We start from the raw sequence: 18,907 nt of genomic DNA on the forward strand, positions 1-18,907 counted from the left end.
TAAATATACCTACTGGCACATTTATTCCTCTAAAAGGCCTAACTCAAGACTAGGTATGCAATAAACAAACAGTGTCCTCTATTAATCCATATATGGGGATATAAAATAATGAAATACAGTCTCTAAAGAAGCTCATACTCTATCTACCTGGGAGAAGGAGACTCAAAAAGTTTAATGAAGACTTCTGGATAGTTCTTGGGGCATAGATGACTGTTGCAGACCATACGTTCTTCAGGTGCTTAGGCCAGTAGAGCAGAAATATTCAGGGAGAATTTCACGGTGGGGTTAAGACCCATTTGGGGCTTGAGCAATGGGCAAAATTTCAGTAGAAATTTTGTAGAAATTTCAGTCAGAAAAGAAATAGCATCCCAGGTAGTGTTTGAGTTGTGAGCAAATATGTGCAGCATAAAGAATAATTAACTCTGAGGCAACAGAAGTTTCATTTGGGGATCTTGTTTTAATTTTCAAAAAAGAAAAAAGCATGAGAATGTTACACAGAAAGTCAAAATTGCCAGAATTAAGGAGTTTGGTCCTGGATTTTAAAGGTAATTTTGAAAAAGATAAGAATGACATTTCAAGAACAGAGACCAGAAGCTAAGGGGCTAAAATATTAATACTATAAATAATGGAATATAGATTGGTAGCAGCCTCATGAGACATTTTCTCCAAATACCATCACATGGTTGAATAACATAAATCTTGATGCATTTCTTTCTTTCATTGATCTTATTTTTTGTTTAGCACTACTAATATAAATTTTTACATTATTTATTATTATGTATAATTTATAACAAGATATTATTTATAGATGAGGTGATAGTTGTGGTGCTATAAAACAGTAAAAGTGATTGTTTACATTGCATCAGTTTTTGCTCCTTTTCCCTCAGAATTTACCTGCGTTTCTTGGTTCTATTTAACTGAACTGAGGGAATGTCAACCAAATAAAAGTTGTGACTGAAGAATACCATGGGAAGATGGGAGATATTTGTACTCAGACTGTAGGCTTTCACCTGACCTGTTTCTCTGAGACAAAATTCAATTCCATATACTCCATGAACTGCTACCATGTACCAGATGATATCCTTCCAGTAGTGAGCAAAAAAAAAAAAAAAAAGTGAATCAAGGACCACCTCTTCTCCAAAAAGCAAAGTGCTTCAGCGATACCAAGCAGAATGTTTGTCTCCTGCTTCAGAATTTGCTTCAAAGAATCTGAAGGTCATCAATCTTAAATTCTTGATTAGTGGTTCTTAATCAGTTAGATGGAGAAGGAGGTTGTCTCTAGCTGTGGAAAAGAATCCTGAGACAAGGCCCCTTGATGGCAGATGCGGCAGACTGCAATGTTCACCAAGTATTCCATTTACTTCCCTGGGTATGTAGCCCTCTTTGCAGTTAGGGAGCAAATGAAATGTTAGTGCATGTGAGTTGGGTCATGTATGGGCGATGATAGTGAAAAGCCCATGCACAGTTTTTCCATCTCTGTTACTCTGCCATGACTCCTGTTGATGTACAGTTAAACCTTGGCCAACCTAGGTCTCTTGAGAGACTCTGGATCAGGCATTCCCACTCCCCACTTCCATCTACACCCACTACTAAATCAAGTGGGTCTGTAGCACATAAGAATTAGTATCTTACCTCATCATAGCCTAATAAATGATTCTGACTACCTAAGACAACTTTTTCCCTGCAGATGTTGGTGTTTCATGGAAGTTTTCTTAAGGAAAAAAGGCCCTAATCAACTGCATTTCATCTATCAAGTGGATGATATGTTTGGGGGAAAGTCATACTGTAAAGATGGTTTAATTTTCTGTCCAGTAAACATTTATTGAGGCCTATTAGGTGTCAGGCACTAATGCCATGTGACTCATTTATGTGTAGAGCCTGAATATTAAGATTGGTTTTCAAACTTTTGGGAACCTCTGTCATATTGTTTTTATGGATCAGGGCTGCCTGCCCTATCTTATAAAAGTCTTGTAGTTAGAAGATTTATTGTTAAAAGTCAGAATGGCATATAAAAAGGCATGGTGATTTCATATCTATTTTTTAACAGTAAGGTATCATTTACATGCTATAAAACTCACTCTAAGGATATAACTCTGATTTTTTTAAAGAAAATTTTACAGAGTTGTATAGCTAGCACCACATTCCAATTGTAGAAAAATGTCCATCACTGTAAAAAGATACCTCATGCCCATTTGCAAGCACTCCTCATTCTTACCCCCAGCCCAGGCAATCAATAAATGTTCTGTCTCTATAGACTTGCCTTTTCTGGACATTTAATACAGATGGAATCACACAATATGTGATGCTTTGCATTTGGCTTCTTTCACTCAGCAGAAGGTTTTTGAGACTTAACCATGTTGTCGTGTGTGTTGGTCCTCATTCCTTTTGTTTTTTTATTGAAGTATAGTTGATTTAGAATATTAGTTTTCAAGTATACAACATAGCAATTCAGGATTTTTATAGATTATACTCCATTTAAAGTTATTATAAAATAATGGCTTTATTTTTCTGTGCTGTACAATATATCCTTGTTGCTTGTTTGATACATAGTAGTTTATCTCTCTTAACCCCATACCCGTATCTCACTCCTCCCCGCTTTCCCCTCTGCACTGGTAACCACTGGTTTGTTCTCTATATTTTTAAGTCCGTTTCTGTTTTATTGTATTTGTGCAATTCTTTTATCTTTTAGATTCCACATGTAGGTGATAGCATGGTATTTGTCTTTGTTTGACTTATTTTACTCAGCATAATAACCTCTAGGTCCATCCTTGTTGTTGCAAGTGGCTGAGTTCTGTTATTTTTTATGACTGAGTAATAATCCATTGTGTGTATACATACAACATAATTTTTTATGTATTCATCTGTTAATGGTTGCTTCCAAATCTTGGTTATTGTAAATAATGCTGCTATGAACATTGGGTGCATGTATATTTTGTTCTGTTTTCTTCAGATATATAAATGGAATTATTGTTGGATCATATGGTAGTTCTATTTTTAGTCTTTTGAGGACCCTCCATACTGCTTTTCATAGTAGCTGCACAAATTTACATTCTCACCGATAGTATATAAGATTCCTTTTCCTCCACATCCCCACCAGCATTTGTTATTTGTGGTCTTTCTGATGATAGTCATTCTGACAGGTGTAAGGTGATATCTCCTTGTGTATTTGATATGCATTTTTCTAAAGATTAACAGTGTTGTGCATCCTTTCATGTGCCTGTATGTCTTCTTTGGAAAAATGTCTATTCAGTTCTTATGCTCATTTTCAGTTGGGTTGTTTGTTTTTTGATACTGAGTTATGTGAGCTGATTATATATTTCAGATAGTTACCTCTTGTTGATCATATCATTTGCAAATGTTTTCTCCCATTCTGTAGCTCATCTTTCATTTTGTCAGTGGTTGTCTCTGCTGTGCAAAAGCTTTCAAGTTTAATTAGGTTCATTTGTTTATTTTTGCTTTTATTTCTTTTACTTGAGGAGACAGATCCAAAAAAATATTGCTACAATTTACATCAAAGAGCATTCTGCCTAAGTTTTCTTTAATTGAGAAGTTTTATGGTTTCAGGTATTACATTTAGATCTTTAATTCATTATAAGTTTATTTTTGTGTGTAATGTGAGGACATGTTCTAATCTCATTTTCTACATATAGTTGTCCAGTTTCCCCAATACCACTTATTGAAAAGACTGTCTTTTCTCCATTGTATAGTCTTGCCTCCTTTGTTGTCAGTGAACTGACCATAAGTGTGTGGGTTTATTTTGGGAGCTCTCTATTCTTTTTTTGCCAGTACAATGCTGTTTTGATTACTGTAGCTTTGTAGTAGTCTGACATCAGGAAGTGTGATACCTCTAGCCTGGTTCTTCTTTTCTCAAGATTACTTGGGCAATTTAGGATCTTTTGTTGTTCCATATATATTTCAGGATTATTTATTCTAATTCTGTGAAAAATTTCATGGGTATTTTGATGGATGTTACATTAAATGTGGAGATTGCTTTGGGTAGTATGGACATTTTAACCTTATCAATTCCTTGAATCCAAGAACACACGATATCTTTTCATTTCCTACATCGTTGTTTTATAGTTTTCAGAGTTTAGGTCTTTTACCATTTTGGTTAATTTAATTCTTTTGTATTTTATTCTTTTTGATGCAATTTTAAGTGGAATTATTTTCTTTCTCCTTCTGATAGTTCATTATAAGTATATAGAAAAACAACAGATTTCTGTATATTAATCTTGTATCATGCAACTTTGCTGAATTCATTTATTAGTTCTTTTGGTGGACACTAAAAAGTGTTGTCTATGTATAGTATCATGTCATCTGAAAATAGTGACAGTTTTACTTCTTCCCTTCCAATTTAGATGCCTTTTATTTTTTTTTCCTCTCTGATTGGTGTGCCTAGAGCTTCTGATACTATGTTACATAGAGGTGGTTAGAGTGAACATCTTTGTCTTGTTAATTTTATAGGAAATACTTTGAGTTTTTCCCCAATGAGTATGTTAGCTGTGAGTTTGTCATAAATGGCCTCATTATGTTGAGATATGATAACTCTATAAAAACCTTGATGAGAGTTTTTACCATGAAAGAATGTTGAATTGTGTCAAATGCTTTTTTCTCTCTCTATGAGATTGTTCTGTGATTTTTATCCTTTCTTTTATTAATGTGGTATATTGATTGATTTCTAATTATTGAACCATCCTTACATCCCTGGAATAAATCTCACTTGATCATGGTATATGATACTTTTTATATATTGTTGAATTTGGCTTGCTAATATTTTGTTATGGCTTTTTAGATCTATTTTCATCAGAAATATTGGCTTGTCATTTTCCTTTTTTGTATTATCCTTGTCTAGTTTGGTACAAAGGTAATGGCAGCCTCAAGGAATGAATTTGGGAGTGTTCTGCCCCCCTAAATTTTTTGGTATAGTTTGAGAAGAATGGGTGTTAGCTCTTTTTTATATGTTTGGCAGAATTCCCCTGTGAAACCACTCAGTCCTGGACTTTGGTTTCTTGGGATTTTTTTTATTACAAATTCAATATCACTGCTAGTGACTGGGCTTCCCAGGAGGCTCTAGTGGTAAAGCACCCCCCGCCAATGCAGTACACATAAGAGAGGCGGGAGTTTTAGTAGTGTGTTGTTTGACCTCCACAGGCCTGTGCTTTCCCCATTGTTCTTCCTATAACAATTTATAGTTTCATACCATTGTGATCAGGGAAATGCTTGATATAGTTTCTATCATTTTAAATTTGTGGAAACTTGTTTTGTGGCCTAGTTTATGATCATCTCAGAGGACATTTCATGCACACTTGAAAAGAATGTGTATTCTGCTGTTTGAGGTTGGAATGGCCTGTAGATGGGGCTTCCCAGGTGGCTCAGTGGTAAAGAATCCACCTGCCACTACAGGAGATGAAGAAGATGTGAGTTTGATCCCTGAGTCAGGAAGATCCCCTGAAGTTAGGAAATGACAACCCAATTCAGTATTCTTGCTTGGAAAATTCCATGGACAGAGGAGCCACACAGCTTACAGTCCATGGGATCACAAAGAGTTGTACTCGATTGAGCAACTGAACATGCACACATGAACATCCTGTTAGATATCTGTAAAAATCAACTTGTCTGTTGTGTTATTTAAGACCACTGTTGCCCTGGTGATTTTCTGTCTGGATAATCTGTCCATTGGTGTATGTGGGGTGTTAAAATCCCCTCCTATTATTGTATTATTGTCAATTTCTCCCTTGATGTCATTTAATATTTGCTTTATATATTTAGGCGCTTCTGAGTTGGACGCATATATGTTAAGAAGTGTGATATCCTCTTTTTTTACTTTTCACTTTATCATTATCTGATGCCATTCTTTATCTTTTTTATAGACTTTGTTTTTAAATCTATTTCATCTGATATGAGTTTTACTGTCTCCACTCTCCTGTGATTTCCATTTGCATGAAGTAACTTTTTCCATTTGCTCGCTTTCAGTCTGTGTGTGTCTTTTGCTCTCGACTCAGTCTCTTATAAGCAGCATATAGATGAATCTTGTTTTGTTATCATCAGCCACCCTATGTCTTGTGATCGGAGCATTTAGTCCATTGACATTTCAAATAATCATTGATAGGTATGTACTTATTTCTATTTTATTAATTATTTTCCAGTTGTTTGTAGTTCTCTGTTTATTTCTTCTTTTTCTTTTTTTTTTATTACTTCCTTTGTAGTTTGATGATTTTCTTTAGTGGTACACTTGTATTCCTCTCTAGTTTTTGTGTATCTACTATAGGTTTTTATTTGCAGTTACCTATATGTATTAACCTATAACTATATCCATATTTTTTTTAAGCTAGTCCTTTAAGTTCAAATGCATTCTACAAGATCTACATTTTTTACTCTCCATCCACTTGAGAATTTTTACTTTTGATGTCATATTTTACATCTTCATTTTTATCCTTTTACTGATTATTATCATTGTAGTTGATTTTGCAATTTTCCTCTTGATTTTCATACTACCTTATTTAAGTGGTTGGTATTCAACTAGTGGCATTTTTCCTTTCCTATAGATTCTTGGGCTTCCCTGGTGGCTCAGTCGGTAAAGAATCTGCCTGCAATGCAGGAGACCAAGTTTGAATCCCTGGTTTGGGAAGATCCCCAGGAGAAGGGAGTGGTTATCCACTGCAGTATTCTTGCCTAGAGAATTCCATAGACAAAGGAGCCTGGCGAGCTACAGACCATGGGGTCACAAACAATTGGACAGGACTGAGTGATTCTGACTTTAGTTTCTTACTTCTTGTTGTAACATTTTCTTTTCCACCTAAAGAAGATCTTGGTACATTTCTTTTAAGAGGATAGCTTTAGTATTGATAAATTTTTTTAGTTTTTGCTTCTCTTAGAAGTTCTTTATCTCTCCTTCAATTCCAAATGCTAGTCTTACTGAATAGAGTATCCTAGGATACAGAATTTTTTCCTTTCAGCACTTTGAGCATATGACACCACTTCCTTCTGGCCTGCAAAGTTTCTTTAGAAAAATTAAGTGATAATCTCATGGAGGGTTCCCCTGTATATGACTCTTTGTGTTTTTCCTGCTGCCTTTAATATTCTTTCTTTAAATTTTGCCATTTTAGTCATAATATTTCTTCAGTTCAGTTCAGTCACTCAGTTGTGTCTGACTCTTTGCAACCCCGTGGACTGCAGCACGCCAGGTCTCCCTGTCTATCACCAACTCCCGGAGTTTATTCAAAAATATGCCCATTGAGTCGGTGATGCCATCCAACCATCTCATCCTCTGTCGTCCCTTTCTCCTCCCACCTTCAATCTTTCCCAGCATCAAGGTCTTTTACAGTGAGTCAGTTCTTCACATCAGATGGCCAAAGTATTGGAGTTTCAGCTTCAGCATCGATCCTGCCAATGAGTATTCAGGACTGATTTCCTTTAGGATGGACTAGTTGGATCTCCTTGCAGTCCAAGGGACTCTCAAGAGTTTTCTCCAGCACCGCAGGTCAAAAGCATCAATTCTTTGGCACTCAGCTTTCTTTATAGTCCAACTCTCACATCCATACATGACTACTGGAAAAACCATACCTTTGACTAGATGGATCTTTGTTGGCAAAGTAATGTCTCTGCTTTTTAATATGCTGCTTAGGTTGGTCATAACTTTTCTTTCAAGGAACAAGCATCTTTTAATTTCATGGCTGCAGTCACCATCTGCAGTGATTTTGGAGCCCCCCAAAATGAAGTCTGACACTGTTTCCCTATTTCCCCTTATATTTGCCATGAAGTGATGGGACCAAATGCCATGATCTTAGTTTTCTTAATGTTCAGCTTTAAGCCAACTTTTTCACTCTCCTCTTTCACTTTCATCAAAAGTCTCTTTAGTTCTTTTTTGCTTTCAGCCATAATTGTGGTGTCATCTGCATATCTGAAGTTATTGATATTTCTCCTGGCAATCTTGATTCCAGCTTTGGCTTCCTCCAGCCCAGCATTTCTCATAATGTACTCTGCATATGAGTTAAATAAGCAGGGTGACAATATACAGCCTTAATGTACTCCTTTTCCCGATTTGGAACCAGTCTGTTGTTACATGTCTAGTTCTAACTGTTGCTTCTTGACCTGTATACAGATTTCTCAGGAAGCAGGTCAAGTGGTCTGGTATTCCCATCTCTTTAAGAATTTTCCACAGTTTCTTGTGATCCACACAGTCAAAGTCTTTGTCATAGTGAATAAGCAGAAGTTGATGTTTTTCTGGAACTCTCTTGCTTTTTCCATGATCCTACAGATGTTGACAGTTTGATCTCTGGTTTCTCTGCCTTTTCCAAATCCAGCTTGAACATCTGAAAGTTCATGGTTCATGTACTATTGAAACGTGGCTTGGAGAATTTTGGCATTACTTTGCTAGCATGTCAGATGAGTGCAATTGTGCGGTAGTTTGAGCATTCTTTGGCATTGCCTTTCCTTGGGATTGGAATGAAAACTGACCTTTTCCAGTCCTGTGGCCACTGCTGAGTTTTCCAAATGTGTTTACGTAGTGAGTGCAGCACTTTCACAGCATCAGTCAAGGGATGGTGACCCTCAGCTTCAAGGATGAGCTTGGTGGCTGAGAGAGCAGTGCTTTGGAGGAGATTTAGAATGAAGGCAGGTAGGTTTCCCAGCCTCTGGCTTAGGGCAGTCTTCCACCATTATCTTGTCTCAGATGACCCAGGTTTTAGTTTCTCTTGGACTTTAAGTCCTCATATACTAAAGAGAAATTACAACTGATATTTAGTGTTTGCAATTAAATGCATGGGAATATAAGGCTTGACTAAACCGAGGAGGAGTTCACTGTCTTCCAGAAGCCTTAGAAGTCCATAATTTTCAAATGAAGAAGTTAAAATCTGGGAGGTATCCTTTGTCCAGGTCAAATGCCCCTACTATGGACAAGATGCTGCTGCTGCTAAGTCACGTCAATCGTGTCCGAGTCAGATAAGATGACTGGCCCAGATAGAGGAAGGGAACTAATGTCCTGGACTCAGGATTTGAAATAGCTCAACTGGAATTCCATCACCTCCGCCAGCTTTGTTTGTAGTGATGCTTACTAAGGCCCACTTGACTTTGCATTCCAGGATGTCTGGCTCTAGGTGAGGGATCACACCATCGTGATTATCTGGGTTGTGAAGATCTTTTTTGTATAGTTCTTCTGTGCATTCTTGCCACCTCTTCATCACATCTTCTGCTTCTGTTAGGTCCATACTGTTTCTGTCCTTTATTGTGCTTATCTTTGCATGAAAAATTCTCTTGGTATCTTTAATTTTCCTGCAGAGATCTCTAGTCTTTCCCATTCTATTGTTTTCCTCTATTTCTTTGCATTGATCACTGAGGAAGGCTTTCTTATCTCTCCTTGCTATTCTTTGGAACTCTGCATTCAAATGGGTATATCTTTCCTTTTCTCCTTTGCCTTTCGCTTCTCTTGTTTTCATAGCTATTTGTAAGGCCTCCTCAGACAACCATTTTTCCTTTCTTGGGGATGGTCTTGATCACTACCTCCTGTACAATGTCAGAAACCTCCATCCATAGTTCTTCAGGCACTCTGTCTGTCAGATCTAATCCCTTGCATCTAGTTGTCACTTCCACTGTATAATCATAAGGGATTTAATTTAGGTCATACCTGAATTGTTCAGTGGTTTTCCCTGCTTTCTTCAATTTAAGTCTGAATTTGGCAATAAGGAGTTCATGATCGGAGTCACAGTCGGCTCCCATTCTTGTTTTTGCTGACTGTATAGAGCTTCTCCATCTTTGGCTGCAAAAAGTATAATCAGTCTGATTTTGGTATTGACCATCTGGTGATGTCCATGTGTAGAGTCTTCTCTTGTATTGTTGGAAGAGGATGTTTGCTATGACCAGTGCATTCTCTTATCAAAACTCTATAAGCCTTTGCCCTGCTTCATTCTGTACTTCAAGGCCAAATTTGCCTATTACTCAAAGTATTTCTTGACTTCCTACTTTTGCATTCCAGTCCCCTATAATGAAAAGGATATCTTTTTTGGGTGTTAGTTCAAGAAGGTCTTGTAGGTCTTCATAGAACCATTCAACTGCAGCTTCTTCAGCATTACTGGTCAGGGCATAGACTTGGATTACTGTTATATTGAATGGTTTGCCTTAGAAACAAACAAAGATCCTTCTGTCATTTTTGAGATTGCACCCAAATACTGCATTTCAAACTTTTTGAACTCTTTTGTTGGACTGCGTTTCGGACTTTTCAGACATTTTTGGACTGCATTTTGGACTCTATGATGGCTACTTCATTTCTTTTAATGGATTCTTGCCCACAGTAGTATATATAATGGTCATCTGAGTTAAATTCACCCATTCCAGTCCATTTTAGTTTGCTGACTCCTAAAATGTCTATTTTTACTCTTGCCATGTCCTGTTTGACCACTTCCAATTTACCTTGATTCATGGACCTAACATTCCAGGTTCCTATGCAATACTGCTCTTTACAGCATCAGACTTTACTTCCATCACCAATCACATCCACACCTGGGTGTTGTTTTTGCTTTGGCTCCATCTCTTCATTCTTTCTGGAGTTATTTCTTCACTGATCTCCAGTAGCATATTGGGCACCCATCAACTGGGGAGTTCATCTTTCAGTGTCCTATCTTTTTGCCTTTTCATGCTGTTCATGGGGTTCTCACGGCAAGGATACTGAAGTGGTTTGCCATTCCCTTGTCCTGTGGACCATGTTTTGTGAGAACTCTCCACCATGACCTGTCCATCTTGGGTGGCCCTACACGGCATGGCTCATGGCTGTGGTCCATGTGGTTCATTTCTTGGTATCAGTCTATTTGGGTTCATCTTGTTTGTCACCCTCTGTGCTTCCTGTATTTGGATATCTGTTTCCTTCAGGTTTGGAAAGTTTCCAGCTATAATTTCATTAAATAAATGTTCAATCCGCTTCTCTCTCTCTTCTCCTTCTGGGAACCCTGTAATGGGAACATTGGTAGCATGATTATTATCCCAAAGATCCCTTAAATTTTTCTCATTTTATGAATCTGTTGTTATTTTTGCTATTTTGATTGGGTGGTTTACTTTATCCTTTCTTCCAGATCACTTGCACTTTCTTCTGTATCATGCAGTCTCTTAATTCCTTCTAGCGTGTCTTTCATTTCAGTTATTGTACTCTTCAGTTCTGATGGGTTTTTAAAATATTTTTTTGTTCCTTGTTAAAATTCTCATGTGTTCATCTATTCTTTATTCAGTTATAATTCTCATTACTACCAGGTCAGTTTATTTCTGTTCCTCAGTTCTTGCCTTGTTGCAACAAAAATTTGGAACAACAAACTTAAAGGGTTAAAACAACACACAAGTTAACATCTCAGTTCAGCTCAAGCAGACAGATATTCTGTTAGACAGACACTCCCAAGACATGGGAAGAGGCTGGCCCCAAAGAAATCTTTTTTTCTCTCTTGGCTTCCTTGTTTTTTTACTTCCAGACTCTTCCTTTTGGCTATGCCCTGTGCAAAATAGGGCTTGTACCTGTAACCAGTCAATGAAACGGAGTGCAAGTGGGCATGTGCTCAAGGCTGATTAACAATTGTAAGTTATATAACAGCAGTCTGTGTTGTTTATGTCTTCCCACAATTCAGTTTACATCTGTTATAATCAAATATAGAGTTTTTATAAACCCTTAATGGGTTCCTTGTTGCCTAAGATTACTTGGAGAAGCCCCTGTGCTTATTTTGTATCCACTGTGTGCCTAGGGCACATGTGCAGGAGTTGGAAAAGTCTCTATGGTTATTTTTGTAGCATATCTGTGAGCTCTCCTGGGTGTGTCTGGGATGGTTTTAGAGATCAGCCTGCATCTCTTTCAGCCAGGCCACCCTCTTGTCGCTCTTGTCTAACTTCCTACCTAACATTACCAATGCTTCAGATTCTTTATTTGGTGAACTGTTTATATTTGTTTCTCTTGTAGTTTTTGCAAGGATTTTCTCTTTCTCTTTCAATTATAACGAATACCCCTGTCCTCTCATTTTATCTAACTTCTCTGTTTCTATGAAATTAGGTGAAACAGTTACCTATTTCAGTCTTGAAGGGGTGGCCTTATGTGGGAGCATCCCTCTGCAGTCTGCGTGTCCCTGGTGGCTTTGTTGGGAGAGCTGGATTTGGCATGAACAGAAGTCATGTCTTCGCTCAGGGTGAACTGGCAGCTCTCATCTTGGTAGGAGGTTGGACTAGAAACGGAGTGCTAGAGTCAGAGCCAGCTGTGAGCTGAGGCCTCCCCTCAGCTCAGTGGCTTTCCCCAGCGTACTGAAGGCAGGAGAAGGTCTTAAGTTGCTGGAGCAGAAACCTCGAGGCTCAGGTCCAAGCTGCCTCAGTTCCCTTCAGGTGTCTGCTCTCCCGCCTCCCAGCACTGGCACTCTTGCCCCAGAGGGGAGCTGCACTGGAACAAGAAGGGCTGGTGCCGTCACTCGGCGTGTCAGGGCAAGGGCTGTGGCCATCCAGCTGGGGTCAGATATCTGGAGTGCTGTTTGATGAACTGCCTGTGTGAGCAGCAGGAATACCTGCCCGAGGCCGTGCTCACGTGCCACTTCAGGCCCAAGCGTCCTTGGTCTGTGACAGCTGGGCCCTCCCCACAGCCTCTACCACCCCCGTTGCAGTGTGAAGATGGATGCCCCACAGAGCAGGCAGGCCTGTGTGGGCTCTCAGCACGTGTCAGGGTGTGAGCTGTGGTGGTCCAGCCGCAGACAGAGACAGGGCTCTTCTGATGAGCTTCCTTTTTCAGCACAGACAGTGGCTGCCCCTATCCTTCTCGATGGTTCTTCAGGTCTAAGCCAAGTCTGTGTACCACAGCTAGGCTCCAGAGCAAGACTGGAATGTTCACTCAGCTCAGGTTGGTTGTGGGAAACCAGCCAGGCACTTGCACAGCCCTCAGTCTGCTCCCTCTGCTGTGCCTTGGGAGCGAGCAAGTGGGCATCCCGTCCTCGTGAGTGGAGTTCAGGCTTCCCACAGCCCTCCTCTTAGTCCCAGCGGTCCTCCAACCAGCTGTGGGGACTTACCTTCCCTGTGTCAGACCCCAAGGCTGGGACACCCAATATTGTTGCTCAAACCATGAACACCCCAGGGAGGATTGCTACTCACGTGGTCTCCCTTTTCCTCTGAATCTCCTTTCAAGGGCACGGGTACCGCCTTGATTTCATGTCTTCTCTTCTTTCCTGATTCAGTGTGGATCTTTCTTACAGGCTTGCTTATATAGGAGTATTTTTGCCAGTCTCCAGTTAATTTTCAGTCAGAATCATCCACATTTAGATGTATTTTTGATGTATTTATGGGTGGAGGTGAGTTTTGTGTCCCCTTGTGGCTCAGCTGGTAAAGAATCTGCCTGCAATGCGGGGACCTGGGTTCAATCCCTGGGAAGATCCCCTGGAGAAGGGATCTGGCCTGGAGAATACTGGGTAGCAAAGAGACACGACTGAGTGATTTTCAGTTTCACTCCACCATCTTAATCAGTTCCATTCTCACTCATTTTTATTACTAAATAATATTCCATTGTATGGACATTGTTTGGTTTTATCCACTCTAAAGTTGATAAACATTTATACTACTTTCAGTTTTTAGCTGTTATAAATAATAGTGCCATGAAGATGTTTACACGGTTTTATGTGCATGTGCTTTTAGTTCTCATGGGTGTATACCTAGAAGTAGAATTGCTGAGTCATGTGAAAACTATATGTTTAACTTTTTGAAGAATCACTCAACTGCTTTTTAAAGTGAATTAACAATTTTACATTCCAACAGTGTTATGTGAGGATTCCAACTTCTCCACATCTTCACCAGCACTTTTAAATGTCTGTCTTTTTGTTTATAATCACTCTGATGTGTGTGAAGTGATTCTCACTATAGTTTTTATTTGCATTTTCTTACTAATAACAGTATGTTTTCTATTTCTTTTTCTTTTTTCTTTAACACCAGAAACATTTTGTATTGGAGTATAGCTGATTAACAATATTGTGGTAGTTTCAAGTGAATAGCAAAGGGACTCAGCCTTACAAACATGTGCCCATTCTCCCCCAAGCCCCCTCACATCCAGGCTGGCACATAACATTGAGCAGGGTCCCATGTGCCATACAATAGGTCTTTGTTGGTTATCCATTTTAAATATTTCAGTGTGTACATGACCTTTCCAAAGTCCCTAACTACCCCTTTCCCCCAGCAACCGTAAGTTCGTTTTCTAGGCCTGTGAGTCTCTTTCTGTTTTGTAAGAAAGTTCATGCGTGTCATTTCTTTTTAGATTTCACATATAAGAGATGTCATATGATATTTCTCCTTCTCTGACTGACTTCATTCAGTATGACACTCTGTACATTCATCCACGTTGCTGCAAATGCATTCTTTCTTTCTTTTTAATGGCTGCATAATATTCCATTGTATATATCTTCTTTATCCATTCCTCTGTTGATGGACATTTCTGTTGCTTCTATGTCTTGGTTATTGTAAACAGTGCTCCAACGAACACTGGGGTGCATACATCTTTTCGGGCCATGTTTTTCTCTGGATATATGCCCAGGAGTAGGATTGCAAGGTAATATGGTAGCTCTATTTTTAGTGTTTTAAGGAACCTCCATGCTGTTCCCCTTACTGGTTGTATCGATTTACATTCCCACCAACAGGAGGCTTCCCTTCTCTCCACACCCTCTCCAGCATTTGTGTGTGTGTGTGTGGATTTTTTAATGATCACATTCTGAGCCATGTGCGGTAATATCTCATTGTAGTTTTGATTTGCATTTTTCTAATAACTAGCAATGTTAAACATCTTTTCATGTGCCTGTTGACCATCTGTATGTCCTCTTTGGAGAAATGTCTATTCAGATCTTCTGCTCATTTTTTGAGTGGATTGTTTGTTTTAATACTATTAAGCATCGTAAACAATTTGTAACTTTGGAGACATCCTTTATTGGTCACATTATTTTCAAATATTTTCTCCCAATCTGTGGGTTGTCTTTTTGTTGTTTATTGTTTCCTTTGCTGTGAAAAAGCTTTTGAGTTTAAGTAGGTCCCATTTGCTTATTTTTCCTTTTATTTCCATTATTCTGGGAGATGGATAGAAAAAGATATTGCTGTGATTTATGTCAGAGAGTGTTTTGCCTATGTTTTCCTCTATGAGTTGTATAATATCTGGTGTCACATTTAGGTTTTTAATCCATTTTGAGCTTATTTTCTGTGTGAAATTGAGGAATGATTTAATTTCACTTTTTTTACATGCTGCTGTGCAGTTTTCCCAACACCATTTGTTGAAGAGCTTGTCTTTCCAGCCTTGTATAGTCTTGCCTCCTTTGTCATAGATCAATTGACCATAGGTGCCTGGGCTTATTTCTGGGTTTTCTATCCTGCTCCATTGATCTATATTTCTATTTTTGTGCCATTGCTGTACTGTTTTGATGACTGTAGCTTTGTAGTATAGTCTGAAGTCAGGGAGCCTGTTTCCTCTAGCTCTGTTTTTCTTTTTCAAGATTGCTTTGTCTATTCAGGCTCTTTTGTGTCTCCATACAAGTTCTGAGATTTTTTTGTTCTAGTTCTGTGAAAAATGCCATTGGTAATTTGCTAGGGATTGCATTGAATCTGTAGATTGCCTTGGGTACTATAGTCATTTTGACAATATTGATTCTTCCAATTCATGAACATGGCATATCTTACCATCTGTTTATGTCTTCTTCAATTTATCAGCATCTTACAGTTTCTGGAGGGTCTTTTGTCTCTTAGGTAGTTTTATTTCTAGGTATTTTATTCTTTTTGATGTGATGATAAATGGAATTGCTTCTAGAATTTCTCTTCCTATTCTTTCATTTCTAGTGTATAGAAATGCTACAGATTTCTGTGTATTAATTTTGTAATATGCAACTTTACCAAATTCACTGATGAGTTTTAGTAGTTTTCTGGTAGGAAAACTTAGCATCTTCTATGTATAGGATCATGTCATCTATAAACAGTGAGAGTTTCTTCTTTTCCGATTTGGATTCCCCTTCTTTTTCTTCTCTGATTGTTGTAACTAGGACTTCCAAAACTATGTTGAATAGAAGTGGGAGTGGACATCCTTGTCTTGATCCTGATCTTAGAGGGAATGCTTTCAGCTTTTCACTGTTAAGTATGATGCTAGCTGTAGATTTGTCATATATAGCCTTTATTATGTTGACGGCTTCCCTGGTGGCTTAGCTGGTAAAGAATCCACCTGCAATGCAGGAGACCCTGGTTTGATTCCTGGGTTGGGAAGATCCCCTGGAGAAAGGATAGGCTACACACTCCAGTATTCTTGGGTTTCCCCGGTGGCTCAGTTGGTAAAGAATCTGCCTGCAATGTGGAAGACCCTGGTTTGATTCCTGGGTCTAGAAGATCCCCTGGAGAAGGGAATGGCTACCTCTCTAGTATTCTTGCCTGGAGCATTCCATAAACAGAGGGGTCTGGCAGGCTACACTTCTTGGAGTCGCAAAGCATGGGACAGAACTGAACGACTTTCACTTCTCTATGTTCCCTCTACGCCCACTTTCTAGAGAGTTTTTATCGTAAATGAGAGCTGAATTTTGTCAAAGGCTTTTTCTGCTTCTATTGAGATGATCATATGGCTTTTATTCTTCAGTTTGTTAATATGGTGTATCACATTGATTGATTTGCAAATGTTGAAGAATCCTTGCATCCCAGCAGTGAATCCCACTTGATCATGGCATATGATCTTTTTAATGTATTGTTGGATACAGATAGGTAGTATTTAGTCAAGGATTTTTGCATCTATGTTTATCAGTGATATTGGCTTGTAATTTTCTTTTTTGTGTGGTATCTTTCTCTGGTTTTGGTATCAGGGTGATGGTGACATCATAAAATGAGTTGGGAAGTTTTCCTTCCTCTGTGAATTTTTGTAAGTTTCAGAAGGATAAGTGTTAATTCTTCTTTAAATGTTTGATAGAATTCTCCTGTGAAGCCATTAGGTCCTGGACTTTTGTTTGGGGGGAGGTTTTTAGTCACAGTTTCAATTTCAGCACTTGTGATTGGTCTGTTCCTATTTTCTATTTCTTCCTGGTTCAGTATAGGGAGACTACCTTTCTAAGAATTTGTCCATTTTTTCCAGGTTGTCCATTTTATTGGCACAGTTGTTCATAGTAGTCTCTTATGATCCTTGGTGTTTCTATGGAGTCAGTTGTAACTTTTCCTTTTTCATTTCTGATTTTAATGATTTGAGTCCTCTCCCTTTTTTACTTTATGAGCCTGGCTAAAGGTTTATCAATTTTGTTTATCTTTTCAAAGAACCAGCTTTTAGTTTTCATTGATCTTTGTGATTGTTTTCTTTGTCTCTATTTCATTAATTTCTGCTCTGATTTTTATGATTTCCTTCCTTCTACTAACTTTGGGTTTTGTATGTTCTTCCTTCTCTAGTTGTTTCAGGTGTAAGGTTAGGTTGTTTATTTGAGTTTTTTCTTGTTTCTTGAGATAAGATTGTATTGCTATAAACTTCCCTCTTAGACCTGCTTTTGCTGCATCCCTTAAGTTTAGGACTGATGTGCTTTTGTTCTTATTTCTCTCTAGTTTTTCTTCCTTGATTTCTTCAGTGATCCACTGGTTGTTCAGTAGCATATTGTTTAGTTGTCACATATTTGTGTTTCTTGGGGATGCTTGATATGATGTCAATTTTCTTAAATTTACCAAGGCTTGCCTTGTGGCCCAGCATGTGGTCAGTCCTGGAGAATGTTCCATGTGCACTTGAGAAGAATGTGTAGTCTGCTGCTTTTGGATGGAATGCTCTATAAGTATCAATTAAGCCCAACCCATCTAAAGTGTCATTTAAAGACTTTGTTTCTTTGTTGATTTTGTGTCTAGATGATATGTACATTTGTGAAAGTGGGCTATTAAAAGTTCCCCACTATTATTGTGTTACTGACAATTTCTCCCTTTATATTTGTTATTATTTGCTTTACATATTGAGGTGCTTCTATGTTGGGTCTATATATATTTATAATTGTTATATCTTCTTCTTGGATTGAACTCTTTATCATTATGTAATGTCCTTCTTTGTCTCTTATAAAAGTCTTTGTTTTAAAGTCTATTTGGTCTGATATCAGTATCACTACTCCAATTTTCTTATGATTTCCATTTGCATGAAATACCTTCTCCCATCCCCTTGCTTCCAGTCTGTAAGTGTCCATAGGTCTGAGGTGGGTCTTTTGTAGACCACTAAGACAGTCTTGCTTTTGTATCCACTCAGCCAGTCTATATCTTTTGGTTGGTGAATTTAATCCATTTACATTTAAGGTACTTATTGATATGTATGATCCTGTTACCATTTTGCTAATTGTTTTAGGTTTATTTTTGTAAATCTTTTCCTTCTCTTGTGTTTCCTGCATAGAGAAGTTCCTTTAGCATTTGTTGTTAAACTTGCTTAGTGGTGCTGAATTCTCTTAACTTTTGCTTGTCTGGAAAAAACTTGATTTCTTCATCAAATCTGAATGAGAGTCTAACTGAGTAGAATATTCTTGGTTATAGGTTCTTCTGTTTCATCAATTGGAATAGGTCATGCCATTCCCTTCTAGCTTATAGAGTTTCTGTTGAGAAATCGGCTGACAGCATTTTGAGATTTCCCTTGTATGTTACTTATCTTTTTTCCCTTGTTACTTTTAATAATTTACCTTTGTCTTTAATTTTTGTCAGTTTGATTACTATGTTTTGGTGTGTTCCTCCTTGGGTTTATCCTGCCTGGGACTGTCTGTGCTTCCTGGACTTGGTTGACTATACCCTTTCCCATGTTGGGGAAGTTTTCAGCTATTATCTCTTCAAATATTTTCTCAGATCCTTTGTCTCTCTCTTCTCCTCCTGGGACCGTTATAATGCAAATATTGGTGCATTTAATGTTGTCACAGAGATCTCTTACACTGTCTTCATTTCTTTTCGTTCTTTTTTCTATATTCTGTTTCGT

General features: G+C 38.2%; 1 protein-coding gene across 7 annotated transcripts in view; it reads left to right on the top strand.

Moving 5' to 3' along the window:
- Positions 1 to 18,907, top strand: part of TTC23 (tetratricopeptide repeat domain 23) — a 146,862-nt gene that overhangs the window by 1,917 nt on the left and 126,038 nt on the right. For 3 of the 7 annotated variants that reach the window (XM_043434519.1, XM_043434520.1, XM_043434521.1), the window contains exon 2: positions 888 to 1,369. The exons of the other annotated variants lie outside the window; for them this stretch is intronic. The gene's annotated coding sequence lies outside the window, so the exon portion shown is untranslated. The remainder of the gene's footprint in view (positions 1 to 887; positions 1,370 to 18,907) is intronic. 7 annotated transcript variants of the gene reach the window in all.

Source organism: Cervus canadensis, chromosome 17, assembly GCF_019320065.1.
Source record: "Cervus canadensis isolate Bull #8, Minnesota chromosome 17, ASM1932006v1, whole genome shotgun sequence".
In the NCBI taxonomy this organism is placed as follows: domain Eukaryota; kingdom Metazoa; phylum Chordata; class Mammalia; order Artiodactyla; family Cervidae; genus Cervus; species Cervus canadensis.